The sequence below is a fragment of the Protopterus annectens genome, chromosome 5.part0, assembly GCF_019279795.1.
Source record: "Protopterus annectens isolate FY-2018-M chromosome 5.part0, PAN1.0, whole genome shotgun sequence".
NCBI classification, from domain to species: domain Eukaryota; kingdom Metazoa; phylum Chordata; order Ceratodontiformes; family Protopteridae; genus Protopterus; species Protopterus annectens.
In genome coordinates, this window is record NC_056735.1 from 819,361,705 (window position 1) to 819,382,414 (window position 20,710).

Below are 20,710 nucleotides of genomic sequence, written 5' to 3' on the forward strand. Positions count from 1 at the left end.
TAGATGTTTTGAAGTTTAGATGTTATGGTCTTGATGTTTTGGGTTTAGATGCTATGACCATTCAATGTTTTGATAGGTAACCGTTTGTTGGCCTGTCTCCACAGTGTATGTTGTTAGAGGTAAATCCCAATACCATCTGAAATTCTGTTTGCCAAACACCGACATGAGGTCCTGCTCACAGTGAATGCACAGGTCCAACACCCAGATAATGTTCGTAGATATAGAAGTGTGTTTCCATGCAAGTGGCTATAGGAATGTTACCACAGCTGTTCCTCATGCAATCAGCTAGTGGGGACTGCAATTCATGCAGAAGCCATCAGCTGATCATGAGCTTCACTTGCAAAACACAAACTGCTGCCACAACAAAGCAGGTGTACTTCTTCACATCCATCAGAGAGGGAGTGAGAAAGACAGGGAGGGGGTGGGAGAGTAAACCCTAAGCATGTTTGTGTTACGCACTTACCTGTACGGGGTTTCAAACCCATGTGTGACTATGTTCTGCTATCATATGTCTAGGCAGTTATTGCATGCACCACAGAGCTTACATGTTGCAGAGCTGTCCTAAGGTATATCTGATGGTGAGTGACATCGGCAACAGTGACATAAGAGGAATAAGGTAGGTGTAGTATATATGCCTGTCCACATGAACAGGTGTCAACATCAACACAGCCACACTATCTCATGGACTCATACACATTAACACAGTTGGCTGGGTCAGGATTAGACCTCCTAACTAGCTAGTTTGTCACAATACAGTAATATGCAGGTATCACATGCACCACAGGGGTTATCAGGAATATATATGGCAAAGGGTATGTGAAGGTGTCGGACATCAGACGGCATGCTTCAGTAAGTCAATGGGAGGTGTAGTGAGTGTGAATGGGATCAAAATCATTATACTCTGCACACACCGACACAGGTTACCAGTACTGACATGCATGGGTGCATTGCTTCACAGGTGTGTAGTGCTTCACTGTGCCATAAGGCTGTACAAGACTAGGTAAAGGGTATACCTTGGTATCAGGCCCTATGACAATGGTCTTCAGTGTGGCTCAGGGGTGTAGTGTCTGGACTGGCCCACACAGGTGGGTATTGTATTCACCATCCAGTCATCTGGGTTACTATTGTGGGTGGCTAGTGCTGTGCAATGTTTGCCATATATGTGTTCTATAGTCCATGACATGGATGGTGTCTGGGATGTGCACATGTCCCACATGCATGTTCTGTGACATGCGGTTGTGCACCTGGGTTGTCTGGGGCATGTTGGTTACACAGATTGTTATCATCAGATGTGCCATTCCTGGCCTCATGTGGGACCCTGCACATATATTGACAGCATGATAAAAATATTCTGTGGTGTCAGTGGCATCTGTCCTTACAGGGCATGTGTTTAAGGCAAGGTATGTCCTTTGTGGGTTACACTTGATGGCACTACAGTTGTTGCAGGCATCCAATGGGGAACATAGTGAAGGAGCACTGTCTGCAATTATGTGCCTATTGTAGTGATGGGATAGGGTGCTATGCCCTCTGTAGTCTGCTGCAATCACACCATGGTTGCTATCTGTGGGCAATATGTAGGGAACTACAAACAAAGTGGTTGTTGCCTAGCCGAGTGTGTAAGTGTATGAGACATGGGTTGAGAGTGTTCTCTGGGTAATACAAGGGTTGTCTAAATTGTTCACAAGGCCTTGATGTCATATGTAGGGATATGGATTGTCAGCCTCTCTACTGTTTGACATTTGTTATTCTTGTAAGGATGACATTGTGTCATTTAATAGGCCCACAGTATAAGAAATTTGCAAAACCCATTCTACAATGACTCCATTTGTTACACACTCACCACCACCTGCACACAGAATACAAATCACAAACAGACACATGCACGCACACTGAGTCTCACATTTGCCATGACTGGGATTGGAACTCCTACCTAACTAGCACATCACACTACAAAGTTACACAGTTATAGCATGCGTCATGGAGATTACTGGGCTACTCTTTCCCAGAGGTGTATTTCAAAGTGAATGACATAAGCGGGCTTGTCAAAGAAGGGGAATGGAGGTTGTAGTGAATGTGAATGGCCTCAAAAGCATTGCTCCCTACACAGGTAAACACCCACACATCCACACTTGCCATGTCTGAGAATAGAATCCCTACCAAAATACTATTTCACACCACAGCATTACGCTGTTATAGGACGCACCACTGAGATTGCTAGACTACCCTTTCCCAAAGGTGTATTTCAAAGTGAATGACATCAGTAGGCTTGCCAAAGTATGGCAATGGAGGTTGTAGTGTCTTTGAATGGCCTCAAAAGCATTGCTCCCTACACAGACAAACAAACACACACACAAGCAGATTACTGCGCTACCCTTTCCCCAAAGGTGTATTTCAAAGAGAATCACATCAGTAGACTTGCCAAAGTAGGGCAATGGAGGTTGTATTGTCTGTGAATGGCTTCAAAAACATTGTTCTTTACACAGACAAACAAACACCCACACTTGGGAATAGAACTCTGATCTAACTAGTTTATCACACCACAGCTTTATGCAGTTACAGGACATGCCACAGAGATTAGTGAGCTACCTCTTCCCCAAAGGTGTATTTCAATGTGAATGACATCAGCAGGCTTACCAAAATAGGACAATGGAGGTTGTAGTGACTGTGAATGGCCACAAAAGCATTGCTCTCTACACAGAGAAACAAACGCAAACATCCACACTTGCCATGTCTGGGAATAGAACTACTACCTAACAAATTTATCACACTACATTATTACACAGTTATAGGATGTTCCACAGAGATTACTGGGATACCCCTTCTTCAAAGGTGTATTTCAAAGTGAATGACATCAGCAGGCTAGGCAAAGTAGGGAAATGGAGGTTGTAGTGAATGTGAATGGCCACAAAAGCAATGCTCCCTGCACAGACAAACATTTACACTTGCTACATCTGGGAATAGAACTCCTACCTAGTTAGTGCATCATGCTACAGCATTACACAGTTATAGGATGTGCCACAGAGATCACTGGGCTACCCCTTTCCCAAAGGTGTATTTCAAACTGAATGACATCAGCAGGCTTGACAAAGTAGGGCAATGGAGGGTGAAGTGAATGTGAATGTCCTCAAAGGTATTGCTCCCTACACAGTCAAACAAACACACACACAAACACACAAACATCCACTCTTGCCAAGTCTGGGAATAGAGCTCCTACCTAATTAGTTTATCACACTACAGTATTACGCAGTTGTAGGACGTTCCATGGAAAATACTGGGCTACGACTTCCCCAAAGGTGTATTTCAAAGTGAATGGCATCAGTAGGCTTGCCAAAGAAGGGCAGTGGAGGTTATAGTGACTATGAATGGCCTCAAAAGCATCGCTCCATACACAGACAAGCAAACACACACAAAAATCCACACTTACCATGGCTCGGAATAGAAATTCTACCTAACCAGTTTATCACACTACAGTATTATGCAGTTATAGGATGCACCACAGAGATTACTGGGCTACCCTTTCCACAAAGATGTATTTCAAAGTGAATATCACCAGGCTTGCCAAAGTAGAGCAATGGAGATTACTGTGACTGTGAATGGTCTCAGCATTGCTCCCTACACAGGCAAATAAACATCCACACTTGACATGTCTGGGAGTTGAACTGCTACCTAACTAGTTTATTACACTACAGCATTAAGCAGTTATAGGAGGCATTATAGAGATTACTAGGCAACTCCTTCCCCTAAGGCATATTTCAAAGTGAATGACATCAACAGGCTTGCCAAAGTAGGGCAGTGGAAGTTGTAGTGACTGTGAATGGCCTCAAAAGCATTGCTTTCTAACAGACAAGCAAACACAAACACATACCCACTTGCCATATCTGGAAATAAAACTCCTTCCTAATTAGTTCATCACACTACAGCATTATGCAGTTATAGGAAGTGCCATGGCGATTACTGGGCTAACCTTTCCCCAAAGGATTATTTCAAAGTGAATGACATCAGCAGGTTTGCTAAAGTAGGGCAATGGTGGTTGTATTGACTGTGAATGGCCTTCAAAGGTATTGCTCCCTACACAAACATCCACAATTGCTAAGTCTGGGAATAGAGCTCCTACATAATTAGTTTATTACACTACAGCATTACACAGTTGTAGGGCATGCCATGGAAATTACTGGGTTAATACTTCCCCATAGGTGTATTTCAAAGTGAATTACATCAGCAGGCTTTTCAAAGAAGGGTAGTGGAGTTTGTAGTGACTGTGAATGGCCTCAGCATTGCTCCCTACACAGACAAACAAACACACACAAACATCTACACTTGCCATGTCTCAGAATAGAACTTCTAACTAATCAGTTTATCACACAGTTATAGGACCCACCACAGAGATTACTGGGCTACCTTTTACCCAAAGGTGTATTTCAAAGTGAATGGCATCAGCAGGCTTACCAAAGTAGGGCAATGGAGGTTATAGTGACTGTGAATGGCCTCAGCAATGCTCCCCACACAGACAAACAAGCATCCACACTTGCCATGTCTGGGAATTGAATTCCTATCTAACTAGATTATCACACAACAGCATAACACAGTTGTAGGATGTGCCATGGAAATTACTGGGCTACTACTTCCCAAAAAGTGTATTTCAAAGTGAATGACATCAGCAGGCTTGCCAAAGTAGGACAATGGAGGTTATAGTGACTGTGAATGGCCTCAGCATTGCTCCCTTGTTTTTATTTATTTATTTATTTATGTATTTGCATTTGTTGACCGGGAGTGTCCGACTGGACGTAGGTCCATTTTCAGCGGTCCATTTTCAGCAGATGCCTGGGGAGAAAAGCTCCACAGTTAAAATACACATATAGTAGTTACATTGGATTTACATAGCAATTAACAATTTGATTAACATAGCAATTAACAATCACAAACATAGTTACAGATGAAGAACATAGTACATCAGTAGACAACTAGAATCATTATCTGCGAAGGACATAACAGACATTAACAATTGTTACAATAAGAAGTTCCTGCTGTATTATAAGTAGTAGGTTTTTGAGCATCCAAACTTGCTATAATCAAGGTAGTTAGTGGGGTGGAAATAAAGTCACCACAGACACAATAATGCTGAGGGATTCCAGAGGCAAATGTCTATGGTGATTGACATTTGCACATCATGTGGTTTTAGCCACTTGGATGTGTGCTGGGTGGGACAGGCCTCATGATGGTAGGCTCTTTGTCAATGTCACTCTCCTTCACACATCTATGTATGTGTACTTTTGGCCTATTATAGTGTGTTGTCCTTGGATATATTTGTGTATTCCTATTCAATGTGTGTGCAAAGCATGACTGGTGCGTACTGAGGAGTGTATGCACTAACATCTGTGATGGTCAGCTATATATGGTCCACTGTTGTTACCAGACATGGGCTTCATTTCTTTAAGTATGTGAGCTTGCCCAGTATGACTTTTCAGTATTTTGTTGTCTGACATGGCCTTTATTTTTCTAAGTGTGAGAGCATGCCTAGTATGACCTTCTGTATTGAATGTGTGAATCCATTCCAGGTAGATTGTACTCCAGTGCAGACTTTTGTGTTCTACACCTACAGCTATCAAACTGTTTCTGCAGGATATCTGTAGATCATTTGACAATATGGGGTCAAAATGAGCAAAGGATAGTGGGGTGCTGTAGGTAATTGTGTTGGTGCTGCTTCTGCTACATGGTCCTGGTGTTAGTAGAGATATTCAGACGTATGTACTGTCATACACTGTGATGTTTTATGTCATCAAGTACTGTCGGATATACATATTTGCTTGCATTGATGTCCTGGGGAACACAGGATGAATGCAGCTGCATCCAGTATTGTGGTCAGCAGGCTGCATATTCTTGCAAATTCATGCCATTCTGGAGGGGAAGCTGCAGGCACTTGCTGCTGGGTCTGTGTAAATGGTACAGCACCTTGATACAGTGGTGCAGAGGATCCCATGCTTGTACATCCATCAGCTTGACAGTATGGCCATATCTTGCTGTGGTGATACATCACAGCTGTACAGATTCACACAGGTTACCCAGAGGCAGGGATCATACTTCTGGACATTACCCCTACACATTGTGGTTTACGAGCAGGTTTGTAGCCACTCATTCTTGCGTTTACAGCCAGGGATAGGATGTGCACACGGCTGAGTTTCGGGCTTCAGACACTCCATTCCTCCTATGCTCCCACCCCCCCCTCTATTATTCTGTCCTCTTCCATACTGCATGTGGACATTCTCTAATATTTTCTGTTATCACCTCATCACAGCAGTAATTTGGTGTTGGTCCACAGTTCATGCAGTAGGACATGGTGGACATGTTACTGTGATTTGTCCAAATGGACTTGTATTTGGGTTCTGTGGACTATGTTATGTTGTTATTTGGGAGTTGATGACATAACATACATTGACAGTATGGGCGAGATACAGGCCTTTGGCAGAAGACTGTAGGCCATTTGGTAGTTATGCAGGCCAGCTGTAGCAAGGTATTGCATTCTGTCAGTCCTTCAGTTCCAGACTGCAATACACTATATTCCCCTGGGGTGACAGGGTAGGTGTGCAAGGTGTTTATGCCAATACTTTCTGTCAGTATTGATCTAGTGGTGTGGGTGCTGGCCATGGTGGCCATTTTGTTACAGACCAGGACCTAAACTGGGACACTTGAGGGCCGCCTTGGAAGCCAGGTCTGCAATTCCATTCTCCCAGCCCCCATGAGAGTGAAGATAGGACTGCCATGTCATCTTGCACTGGGGCTGCCAGTCCTTCACCCAGCACCATGGGGATGCCAGACTGTGAACTATGTGCAAGACAAACAGGAGTACTGGTGTCATGGAAGTCTGGATGAGGGACTGTCTGAGGCTTCATGGCCCAGCAGAGCTCCATGCGGCTGTGAAGATCCCCTGAGATGCTCCAAGAGCATGCATGACAATGCATGATTTGGCAGTAGTCAGGAGATATGTAACCTTGGAAAAGAGCTTTCTCTCATGGGTAGAAGTGGGAGCCCAGAGGGGGTTGGTCCCAATGGAAGTCTGGAAGGGATAGAGAGGTGGAAAGTAACTGGGACAGGACATCGCCCACCTGGGTGAGGGGTTATGGACCATGTCCCCTCTGGGACCAAGTCTGGAAGGGGGAGAGAGGCAGACCGTGGCAGGGCTAGGCAAATTCCTACCAGGATGGGGGGGGGGTCAGACAGAGCTCCCACAATGAAAGTCCTTAAGGGAATTCTGGGGCAGATAGCAGCAGGGCCTGAAGAGCTCCTGCCAGGATGACCAGGGTCAGGCTGAGCTCACCATAACCAAAGTCCTTAAGAAAGTGCAAGGGTGGACAATGGAGGGGCCTGGAGAGCTCCATCCAACTTCACCCCATAACCAATGGCATCCTTGCAAAATCTCAAAGTCCCCTGAGCTGCTCTAGATCTCTAGATGGGAAAGCATGGGGATTCTGAAGCCTTCATGAGACTGTATCTACCCCTCAGCAGCTGTGGGGAGTTCCAGAGGTGTGGGCAGAATTGGAGGGAAGCTACCCTGAGAGGGTTGGGGGCATGAGTTATCTGGCACAGTTTGACAGCCTGCATGAAACATGGAGGCAATGGAGTCCCCCAACATGGGGGCCATTGCTGGGGAAAGTCTCTTGGCCAAGTTGAAGGGGAGGCCTGTAGGGGTCGGCCCTGACAGAAGTCAGTAAGGGAGTACCAGGCAGATGGCTGTGGGGGCTGGAGAACTCATACCTGGGTGAGTGGGGTCAAGCAGAGCCCCCATGATAGAAGTCCTTGAGATATTGACTGATGGATGGTGGCAGGGCCTGGAAGACTCCTGCCAGGGTGAAGGCATCTGACCTTACCCCATACCCAATGGCATCTCTGAAAAATCATGAAGTCCCCAGAGCTGCTCAGAATGGGAAAGCAGAGGGACCGGCCACTCTGGGAACTCAGGTCACCATTCAGTCTGAGAGGTCTAAACTGGGACATTTCTGCATCCCAAAGACAATGTTCACAATTTTGGGACAGAGACTTCCAAACCGAGACTGTCCTGGAAAAACTGGGACAGTTGGTCACCTTGGTGCTGGCAGGGTGCTGCTTACAGCTAGGGACACACCTGCATGGGATACATGGTCTGCATGCTGCATTCTTTTGCTATTGCCATACACAGGTGGGAGTCATACTGTACTCATTCCCAACAGCAGATATAAGACCAGAGAGGAACCTGTGGGTGGTGGTTGTGTGAGCTGGGTGCATGTTTGCTGTGGACACTACTTGCATCTGACTCACAGATATGCATGGGGCATTTCACTTATGCTGGGTTGTGCAGGGACATCAGTTGTTTCTCAATACATCATTCCTATAACCTTTGTGGCCTGCCAATGTTTGGCCAGATGACATCTGTATTCCCTACTACAAGCCCAAATAATATGCTGCAAACCTCTATGTGCAGTTCTAAGGGTGTGTCCATTTGACAGTTACATATACACTGTCTGTCTGGGGTACTTCCCCCTGTGTACTGCTCGTATATATGGACCAACAGTCATGCCATGTCCATCTTTCAGATGGTGACACATATTACTTCCAAACATTTACAATGGCTTACTGCTGGAATGTGTGATACTGGGAAGCATTGTGTTTGGCACTGCAGTTGTGAGAACTTGGCCCTGTCATCGGCAGTACTGGGCAATGGCCACCAGGACAAACCACACTGTGCATACATACTGACCACTCTCACACAATATACAACACACACCAACCTAACACATGCAGACCTGCATATTGTACACATGCTACAATCTATACTGCTACCTTGGCCAGCTCAGGTAATCTGTGCTCCACTGTTATTATACCTACACATACACGTTACTACATTTCTACATAGGATTGGGGGGACACCTGTCACTTGTGCACATTTGCTATGACTGTACTGGTATGTCAGGTACTTCATTTCATTCTGTATTCTAACCTATCATGCTGACTACAGGCATATCAGTGTACTACATGTCTTAGGTTTGTTTGATCTACATTTCAGTTTCTGACTTCTTACCCTTCAGAACTAAAATCCCACTGGCTGACCTGTTGCAGTCTGTCTGTGTAGGCCTGGGGGGAAGGTTACCCATAGTCATAAATCAGAGGCATTAGCACAGCCTTTGCTTGTGTTTGCCTACACCTGTCCTGCTGGTTGAGACTGTTGTTGGGTATGTGAGCATCCCTGACTGGCAAGTGTGTGTCATATGGACACACATGTGGCCCAGCACATTTCCTGCTGTGGGTTATGTCTCTTTCTCTACTACTGACTACTATGGTGACACCAGTATTTGTTACAAATCTCATGCTGCCTCTAGAGGTGTCTACTATCTGCTGGCAACCCATTCATCCACCCGATTCCCTTGCATGCTCACATCCATACCATAGATAGAAGTAACAACATATACTACTTCATTCCAGTATTGAGGATGGTGCTGGAGGGCTGACTATGTCGGATGCACATGGTTAAGCACAGGTAATTTCATATTTGGCATCCCTTTTACTGTATGTGTGAGTCAGAGAGAGGTGTCATTATCTGGGTCCCTACTGTGTCAGTGTATGTGCTATGCATTGCCTCTTTGCCAAGGCCAGGGCATAATGGGCACACCTCCTTCTGCCTACTGGGGCAGGCTCAGGGTGTTCCTCCTCTGAGTCACTCTGTGCCTATGTAGGCCTTGGTAATGGTGGGGGGCTGTGTAGACCTGCCCCATGCTGTTCCTGCTGCAGCTGTTTCAGCAGGATCTTATTGTGTAGCAGGGCATATACGATGACAATTTGGGTACATGTAGCTGGTGAGTACTGCAAGGCTCCACTGGATGTGTCCAGGCACCAGAACCGTGACTTGACCATCCCAAATGCATGCTCTGTTATGATTCTGGTCTGTGCGTGTGCCTCCTTATTGAGTACTTGTTCGGGTGTGTGTGCATTTCTGATGGGTGTCATCAGCCACGACTCCAGTGCGTAACCAGCATCCTCACTAGCTGACCATAAGGGATGTCCCCATTGGCAAATCTCAGGTACAGCTGTGTCAGATGCCAGATGTGGGAGTCATGATAACTTCCATGCCAGCACACACATTCATTATAATGCCCTGGGCATTGCACACAACCTGGCAGTTGATGGAGGGGAAGCTCTTACGGTTGATGTAGACCCTACCCTGCTCACTGGATGGTGCTTTGATACATATGTGCATGTAGTCTATAGCACCCACTACCTTAGGGTATTCTGCTATTTGGTGGAAGAGATGCATATTGCTGGCTAGTGCCTCACAGGTGTTGGGGAAATATATGTGCTCACCAGCATGTGCTGAAATGGCATCCAAGAACTGGTAGAGTACCCTGGATGCTGATGCCTGTGAGATCCCCATGATATCCCCAGTTGGCCTTTGGAAGGTACCTGTGGCTAGTATTCTTATGCCTACACATACCTTGGTATCCACTGGGATGGGTTCCCCTCTGTTAGTTTTGAGTGACAGGAGTGGCCGGCACAGCTCAACAATTTGCTATAGGAGGTCCCGGTCCCTGTCCACCCTATAGCACTCCACTATCTACACTATGTCCAGCTCATGTAGCCCCCGGTAGGTTACCCTGGGTCTGTACACTCTTCTCCATGTCTTCACTGTGGGTTGCTCGACAGCATTCTAATCCTCACCACCCTCAGCCTCTTCCACATGTTGATGGATGATAGCTGCTACAGTCCTATCATTTTGTTGCTTTTGTTTGTTAAAATTTCCCTGCTTGTATATACCAGCGGTATAGAGTATGTGGAAAAAACAGAGGGAAAGGTGTTTGCATAGTTTATAGCAGTGTTCTGGGCTGGGCTGCTGCCTGTGTAATTGGCTGGTTCTGATACATTTCACCAGCCAGTTATACTAGTTCTCCTTGATTACCTTCCTACTGCTAGTTTCCCTTCAAATTGCCTTCCTGTTTAAGCCCAGGGGTGCACCATGCAAACACAGTGCTCAGATGTGCGCATTGCTACTATTTCCTGGTTTACTTTTTTTTCCTTTAAAACATGGTGCGCGGCACTCACACCCATTCAGGACATGTAAAGAGTGCTAGCAGCCTCAGACACACCCACTTGCTTAGCTCTGCTAAGCTAAGGACAAATCCAAGCCACAGGGCTCCAATATCCTTAGAGTATGTCTGATCCACACCCCTATGATGTCAGCTAACTCTTAGGCTTGAACCATGCTATTCCTGCAATTACACAGTTGGGTGCTGGCTAGCATTGAGGGGGAAATCTGGGATTCAGTATCATTCCCCTCATTTGCATAAGATTGCCTGCTAATCCATAGTTATAGGTTCCACATTGAGCCTTCTCCCTTAGCAACCATTATTCACTGATCATGTTGTCTTTTGCCTGCCATTGAGTATAATGGCAAAATAGTGATTTTGGTTAGAATGCTTATTTCAGTTTTTTTTTTTTTGGCCTGATCTCATTTGCATGCTGCTGCCCTCCGCTTAAACAGCCGAAATCGGCTAAAAAAATAAAAGTTTTTTTTTTTTTTATTTTGCAAACAGTTTTCCATGCCAGTGGCCACATATTTGGCCACTGACATGATTTACACATACTATACACCCTTTATTTGGAGCCGTCATGACTCCATTTTGTAGTTTGCAGAAATGTACTCGGTCCTGCGCAGCCAGCTGCCAACTTCTTGCATTGCAAATTCACCTCATTTGCATGTTTTTCACCTGCAAATGGGGTAATTTGCATACAGGAGCTGTATCTGTGCAGGAATAGTTTAGGAGCGCTTGTGCACGTCCCAGGAGCTTGTTTCTGGAACGTCGGCCATATTGCCAGCAGCAGCTCTTAAACAATTCCTGCATGCCATGCAGGGCTTGCTGAATCCAGAGGTTGGAATTTTGCATGCCGGCAAAAAAAACACCACAGTGTTGATAAAAGGTAATGGTAAGTTAGTAATCCAGTGAAAAAAAATATTAGTGGCCAATGACACATTCTAATATAACTTTCACAATAGAGAACAGGAAAAAACAAAAGTGAAAAACAAAGTGATAAAATTATTCACTGCACACTGTATGTCTACTGTGACATTGTGAGGTATTGCAAGCTGTACCAGGAAGAGTGAGACAGTGTATGTATGTGTGGCATATGCCACCGTGGCTGGCTGAAGTTTTGTAAATAGTCTGGTGTCATTTGACTGTCACATTAATTTGTACAGATAATTGTAATAAAATGAATTTGTAAAAGTTGTTTATGTTAAAAATGCTGCAACAGAATCTTAACAGAGTTCTAAATGTATATTGTGCCAGAGTCAAGTGACTAGGTGTGATGTCATTCTATAACCAGCTGAAGGATGGCACTCTGGCAGCAGTAGTATGTTGTCTGTTTTTGTTTTTCTTTGGAATCTAAAATAAAAGATCTATGACAGGTATCACATGTCAATAGTTGCTCAGATGTTAGTTGTAAAGTTCAGTCAGTGTGTAGAATCTTCTTGTGGAAGTGAGCATCTCAGCATTAAATCTTGCCTTGTGATACTAAATGAGTAAACTAGTGATCGTTTCTCTTTAGTTCAGTTAGGAAAAGTACAGTGAGATTAGTTTAGATTTATTTCTTTTTTCATCATCTGTGAGATTCTTTCCAAGTGTGTTATTTCTATATTGCCTGTTACTGAAACTTTGTTGCTTATTGTAACTAAATATGAAAGTATTCTTCTGTTTTCTATTTTATTATCCATTATTAAATATTTTCTACTTTTTCATTGTGGCTAGTCCTTTAGTGAGTACATCTTGCGAGTACTTGTGCTTATTTTAGTGATACTGTAGCCAATTTGATAAGCCTTACTGATTCGGTCACACTCTTTCATTTATTCCACTATTAATTTGGCACAGTATAATTGGTTACTCTTTGTAAGATCCTTAGAGTATCCTGAGTATCTGGTTAGTGGCTGCTGTCTACCTTGTAGACTGGATAGAGGGGACACAGCTGGTGAATGTCTGTCAGCCTTTCCAGCGCGTGCACGTGTGTGTGTGTGTGTGTGTGGTTGTGTGTGTGTGTGAGTGTGTGTGTGTGTGTCTGTGTGTGTGTGTGTGTGTGTGTGTGTGTGTGTGTGTGTGTGTGTGTGTGTGTGTGTGTGTGTGTGTGTGTGTGTGTGTGTGTGTGTGTGTGTGTGAAATCAGATATTCAAGTGTGTGTGTCAGATACTTGGATCTAGGACACAGTGCTCCAAGGTGGGTCTTGTTTGGGATCTAGAGAGACAGAGAGTCCAGTTCCAGTGGAGTGTGTTCCCTGCATTCTCTTGGGGAAATTGTGATTGATGCAGAGAGCTGCATTTGAAATACTGTGAAAATCCATTCCTGTTTTTTAGTGGCCACCTCTCACTGGTGTCAGTGGTGAGGACTGGGGCTCCTTGATTGCTGACTTGGGGTAAAGAGGAGCTGTCACATCTACCATCAGGAATTTCAGAATACACAGACACACACATGTGCATGCAGCCATATGCACACACACACACACACACACACACACACACACACACACACACACACACACACACACACACACACACACACACACACACACACACACACACACTAACAATTAAAGCTGATTCGTGTGAAAATCTGAGGCTCCTTCTTGCTGCCCTCTTTGAAACTTTTTTGCCATTAACTGTAGTTTCTATTACTACACTAAAGTGTCTGTAGTGTCTTGGTTTTCAATAATTTTGCTGAAAGGAACAAGTCGCAATAGTGCACTTGAGTCAAACTTATTGTGGAACTTTTTTTTCTTATACTGTTACATCTGGTTGTCTGTGAATTTACATATAATTACACAATAGACCAAAATGCAAGGCATGTAGCTTAAAATAAGCTTTTTACCTGCAAATGTTTATGGACTCACTATATTTTTACAAGTTACAGATACATACCACATAAAAGTACATAACTTGGCAATAAACTACTGCATATATACAGTGACATATATCCTCATCACAAGATTATGGGTGTGCCCACTTCAAACAAATACACTCTTGCAGGTTAACTAGCTATTGACCTTTTCATCTGAGTTTCGTTATGTAAGTAGCAATAAGTCAAATTAACTCTATTGTATTTCTTTTTTTAGTTTTTACATTAATTTGTGTTATTCATTTAAAAAAATAGATTTCACCATCTGCAGGGTCCCTGATTTTTTATTTTTCCAGGAAAAATGCCAGTAAGTCACAAATCTGAAACTGCCGGAGTAATGAAAATACACTGGATTTTTTATGGAATTTTAGGCTGGAATACTCATTCACTACAACCTCTATTATCATATTTATTATTTTTAACACTATCAGCTTACTTTATTGTGTGTTCTACATAACAAAAATATGCTTTTATTTTCTATATAGCTAAAGAACCCTAGAAATGTATAATGAAATCACAGTAAAGACGAGAAATTACATCTAAATTCATGGGTATACTTTCCAGATTTTGTCTCATGAAAATGGAATGTCAGTTTTTTTCGAACCATAAATCACTCACATTGTACATTAGTGATAATTCTGAAAGTGAGCAACAGGCTTCATAACTTCCTGAAAACATGTCAGCAATGTCAGAAATACACAGGCTAGACAGTGCTTGTTTGGCAAAATCCTTCTTTTTTTTATTTCAATATTCATTTCTCTATATTTTAGACAGACCTGTACATTAATTTATGTGTGAATTACTTATGGCCTAATAGGAACATGTTCATTATTCAGGAATAGAAATTCAGAAGCAGTTACTCAGGCAGTATCTTCATTCATGTTTACCTTCTACCCATATTAAGTTTGAAAACCTAAGCTTTTATTTTTGTAATTCAGATTTTTTCTCAGACTACGCCAGGCTTACCAAGTATCGCTCTTCCTATGTTATGATTCAAGAGAACAGGTGAGATAGTTCGTTTATATACTTTATTATACAGAAACACATCAGGATGGATAGCAGCAAGATAACATATAAATGAACTGATTAACTGGTAAACCATTACATGCATGCATGCTTACATCTCAACAGCTCTGTATAAAATGGCAGTCTGGCTCACATGTGCTCAGTATTTATACACTTGTGCAAGCCTATGGAAAGCTTCTTAGAGGTATACATACATACTAATCTACAGCCTTCCTCTTTAGTGACTAGCCCACAACAAAATGACATCTGCAAATTACATGCAATTATACAGACACATGAGAAATAAACAGAACCTTCATGTACAAGTTGTTGTGCATCTGGAATATGGTCTGGAAATGTGACCTGAGCTAGTGATATAGCAATTAGGACTGGGTTTAGCAACAGGGACAGACATTGATGAACAGTCTGTCTCGGGAGTTTTGGGAATCTTCTCAGGAACAGGGATTTTTGCTGGAATGTCCTCCGGACCTGGAACACTGGATGACTCACTTTAAAGATCTAGAGTCTTTTTCACAGGCAAGATGCTGCAATACGGGCTGGGACACTGGTACTAAATGTTTCCGATTCTGCCTAAATTCTACTCCTTGTGATTCCACAATGTACAATCTCAGCTCTGGACATACACTTTTCACTACTCCAGTCTGATAAAAACCTTTGGATGTCTGCATCCTATCTCCCTTTCTCGTAATGGATTGAGCGATTTGCTGAACCTATCATAATAGGACTTCTGAGACAGATGCCTTTTCATGAGTTGAGCTCTCACTACTTTGTTGTTTTTAGCACAGGGAACCAACAGATTGCTACTGATTGGTAGTGTGGTTCTGGTTTGTCTCAACAAAAGCCTTTGTGCAGGTAAATCAAGATGTTTATCACAAAGAATATTTCTGAGATTCAGGAGATTCAGGAAAAACATTGCTACTGTCTTGTTTCAACTTCTCTAAAATTGTTTTGCAATTTGAACTGCATGTTCTGCCAAGGCATTTGACTTTCAGTACTAGGGGTTACGCATAATATGAATAAAATCCTACTCTTCAGCAAATCTCTTGAACTGCTGGCTTGTAAACTGTGTACCATTGTCAGAAAAAACTTTGTACGGACTACCATGGACTGCAAAATTATGCTTTGACTTAGTAATGACAGTACTGGATGCTAGATTAGGAAGTAGGTCAATCTTGCACCAATTTGAATAAGAGTCTACTAACACCAAGTAATGCTGACCATTCCATTCAAAAATGTCTGTAGCTACTGTCAACCAAAGTAGTTCAGGACTCTAGTTTAGCTGAAGTGGTTCTTTTTGTCGATGTGGTTTAGTACTATTACATACAGAACAAGAAGAAAGTACTCTTTCAATATCCTTTGACATTGAAAGCCCAATTACTAGTCCTCTTGCCCTTCTTTTGGTAGAATCAGTTCCTTGGTGGCTATGATGCAAGATGGTAATATACTCTTGTTGCAAGGAATTTGGAACAATCACTTTTGAACCTTTCATGATGATACCATTGTCAAACAAAATCTCTTCTCTTTAAAGAAAATAAGGTTGCTCTTCTATTGGTAAGCAAGACTGCTTAGAAGGCCATCCTCAACTTATAAAGTGGTTCAGCTTCTGAAGAATTTGGATCTGAGGTTGTGTGACGTCTAAGCTCATCAAGACATGTGGAAGAAAACATTTCTCACTTCCACTTTATGATCTCAAAATCAAGTTTCTCATTTTCATGCTGTTCAGTGGTATTTCTGAGCAATCTAGATAATGTATCAGCAAGATAAAGAAGTTTGCCATTTGTGTTGGCAAAACTGAAATTATACTTTTGCAATTTCAACATCATGTGTTGCAATCTAGCAGGAGCTGTATGCATAGGCTTTCTCAAAATAGTGACTAGAGATTGGTGATTAGTTTCAATTTGAATTGGACGGCCATAAATATAATCATGGAACTTCAAAAATGCAAACACAATTGCCAAGAGTTCTTTCAATGTTTGAGCATACTGCATCTCAGTCTTGGTTAGAGTTCTGGATGCATAGGCTACTGGGCTACCCTCTTGGAGAATGACTGCACCAAGACCAAACTCTGAAGCCTCACAAGAAAGCCTAACTGATTTGTGAACATCATAGTATCTGAGAGTTGGTGGACTGGCAATTCTCTGTTTCAAGACATCAAATGCTCTTAGTTGTTGTTCTGACCAGGACCAGGATACAGCTCTGCATGTCAACTCTCTGATCAGTGCTGAAAGTTAGCTCAAGTCTTGAATGAACCTGCCTAGATAGCTAACCATGCCAAGAAGTCATTGTAAGGCTTGAACATTGTCTGGAGCTGGCATCTCAAGAATTGCTGTTTGCTTGGAAGGATCTGGTCGTAAGCCTGAACTGGTAAACAAATGATCAGCATAGGGAACTTCTCATAGCCTGAACTTGCACGTCTGAGAACTAAGCTTAAGATTCACTTCATGTGCACTTTCCAGATCTTTCTTGAGGTTTCTGTCATGCTCAGCTTCACCATTACCTCCTACTAGAATAGCATCTGCTATAATAGCACACAGATAACCAGAAAAAAGTTGTTCCATGGAAGACTTCACTGGCAGAATTTATTCTAAATGGCGTTCTCAAAAATCTGTACCTGGCAAAAGGAGTACTGAAAGTGATTAGCAATGAAGATTTTCGGTAAATCAAAATTTGTCAAAATGAACTATTTGCATCCAAACCAGAAAAAACAGTGGCACTTGGCATAAGAGCAGTGACTTCTTTGGCTGTACACATTGGTTGATGAGGTCTTTTCAGTACTTTGTTCAAATCTCTTGGATGAATAATATTCTGATATCATCTAAGCTTTTCTTATGAGCTACCACCATGGAATATACCTATTCAGCTGGTTCGTCAACTGGACAAATCACAACTTGCTACACCATTTTGTCTTACTCGGATTTGACTCTGTTCTGCATAGCTACTGGAAATTTCCAGGCTGGTCTAACAACTGGGCTGATTTCAGGATCTAAGTTCATGGAGTACACATCTGGGAGTTTGCCTAGTTTGTCTTCAAAAATGTCAGCATAGGTAGAGAAAATAGACTGGGCGAAATTAGAAGAGTGGTCTTTTAAGCTTATGTGGTGGACTTCCTTATTAAATGAAATTAGTCCCATTTTCAAACTATCTCTGAGGCCTAATAATGACGGTATGTGCCTTTTGACTACATAAAATTGCAAGTCATAGCTGTTCACAGCAGAGTAACAAACTCACTACTAAGCTTTTGGTTTAAATTTCTGCACCACCATAAGCAACAAGCTTGGCAAACTTTGTCAAATCAAGCTTCTCACCAGCACATACTCTAGCAAATGTTTCTGCTGACATAACATTGCACTTTGAACCTGTGTCAATTTTGAGCTCTATAGGTCTTCCATTTATCCAAACAGTACAAAATACTTCATTCTTCACACATAAATCAGTTGCATTGACTGATTCATTAAGCACAGACACGCCATCAACATAAAAAGTAGAAACAGCTTTCTAATTGATCAACTTGTCTCTTTGAATTCTCTTCTAATAAAAGAATGTGCCTATTTTGATTTACAAAATCTTTGGAAATGATTCCACTTTTTACATCTGTGACATTGCTGACCAAAAGCTAAGTACTTTTCTCTTTTAGACACATGATTACCACCACATTTATGACAGTTGACTATGAGGCTAGGTGAGGGCACATGCTTTGAGTTTGCTGACTCAACATTGTGCTCAAATGAGAATGTGCATGCTCTGGAATTTTCTAGAAAGCTAAGGGGTTTACCAGAGATTGTTAAAGGACTCATAGTTGCTGCCATTTGCTTGGGCCTGTTTCTTTTAACTACATGCTTCATTCTATCAACATTAGCACTAGAAGACAGTGGAAGCATGCATTTCTCATCTGTAAACATATTTGTGAGCTTTTCTGTGAGCTCATATACCTGAGAAATCTCATTGGCCTTATTCAAAGTAAAATCACTGTCACAAAGCAAAATCTTTCTCACACTGCCATCTTTGATACCACACACAAGTCTGTCTTCTATCAACTCATCCCTTAAATCAACAAATCTGCATGTTTTAGCTTTATTTCTGAAGTCAGTATATATGCTGTAAAAGTTTCACCACACTTTTGATCCCTTGTGTAAAATAAGTACCTTTCTATCATAATATTTGTTTGGGGTTATACATTTGTCTAAATTTAAGTTGTGAGCACTCAGAGGCTTCCCTTGATTCAGCCGGTACCACTATATGACGGTTTCCCCCTCCCCTGCAAACACAGCAGGTACATACACAAATGAACACTCTCTTTCTATGGCTTCTGAACCAGCTAAATTAAGCAGAATAAATACCTTTATATGTGCATCTTTGTCAGAAAATGCAGCTTGTATGAAAGTATTGTGCCCTTGCTCAAACACACTTTAGTTCTCTGCAATATTATTATCAAATACAAATGGAGCTGGTCTACGAAAGCCTTCTGTCATGTCAACAAATTATAGTAAAACACAATGCAGTCCTGGCCCATATGTAATTATATACGAACATACACACATACCAGGTACTTGTAATAACATTCAAATGCAGAATAAACTCTTTGAAATACTGTACTTTGTGAAATATGCTTTGAAATGGCTTTATTTTGAGAAATAGCTGTAATGTAATACTACACAAACTTGTGAACACTTTGTATAATCGGGATATTTTGAATAGCTTTAATTAATGTGAAAAAGTAGCACATAGTGAAAAAATGTGGTCGTTTTCCTTATTTTTTACATTTTCTGTGATTCAGACACTATTTCAAACATTTTTGTAACTATTTTGAAAATTATTATCAATATGTCATACTTTCAGACATTTCATTTAACTAGAAATTGGTTTTGAGCATTCTGAGTGCTTCTGTTTATATTCTTTGAGTCAGAAATTCGTTTAAGCAAGTTTTAGTATGTGGAATTCATTTCTAGCCTGTTTTGTGAGTTGTAAGTGCATCCATTCCTCTATATTCCCCCAGCATTAACTGATTGCCTCTTGGACTTGATTCTGGATCCTATTTTGACACCATGTCACTCATCCTATGTTATGATTCAAGATGAACAGGCAGGGTAGTTTGCTTATATGCTTTATTATATAGAAACACATCAGGATGGATAGCAGCAACATAAAATATGAACAAACTGATTAACTGACAGACCATTACATACAGGCATGCTTATAACAGCTCTCTACAAAATGAAGTCTGGCTTGCACATGCTCAGTATTTATACACATGTGCAAGCCCATGGAAAGCTTCTTAAAGGTATACATATATACTGATCTACGCATTTGTAAATAACCAAAAGGATAAAGGGTCTCAAAAATCTGTCTTATGCTGCCCGACTGAAAGAACTCCAGTTATATTCAGGTGCTTACCGCTTGCTCAGAGGTGACCTATGCCTGACATACAAGGCCATGTCAAACCCAGATTTGATGAACATGCTTCATCTCAAAAAATCTAGATCCCTCAGAGCCACAAGGGCGGGAGACTTAAACCTCGACACGGTTATTAATAGGACATGCTGGAGGGATAGATTCATCACCCAAAGACTCCCTATGCTGTGGAACAAAATCCCGGTTTATGTGAGGCAGAGCACCTCGCTGGCCTTGTTCAAGAGGAATCTTGACCAATGGATGGGAGATCGCAGATACACCCCAGGGGTTACCTCAGTGTCACTGCTCGACAGAGGCACAGCAAAATAATGGGCATAGTTTCTCCAAACTAAAGGGGTGGCGTAAGCCACAAAACTATGGGCTAGGCTTATAAAAGC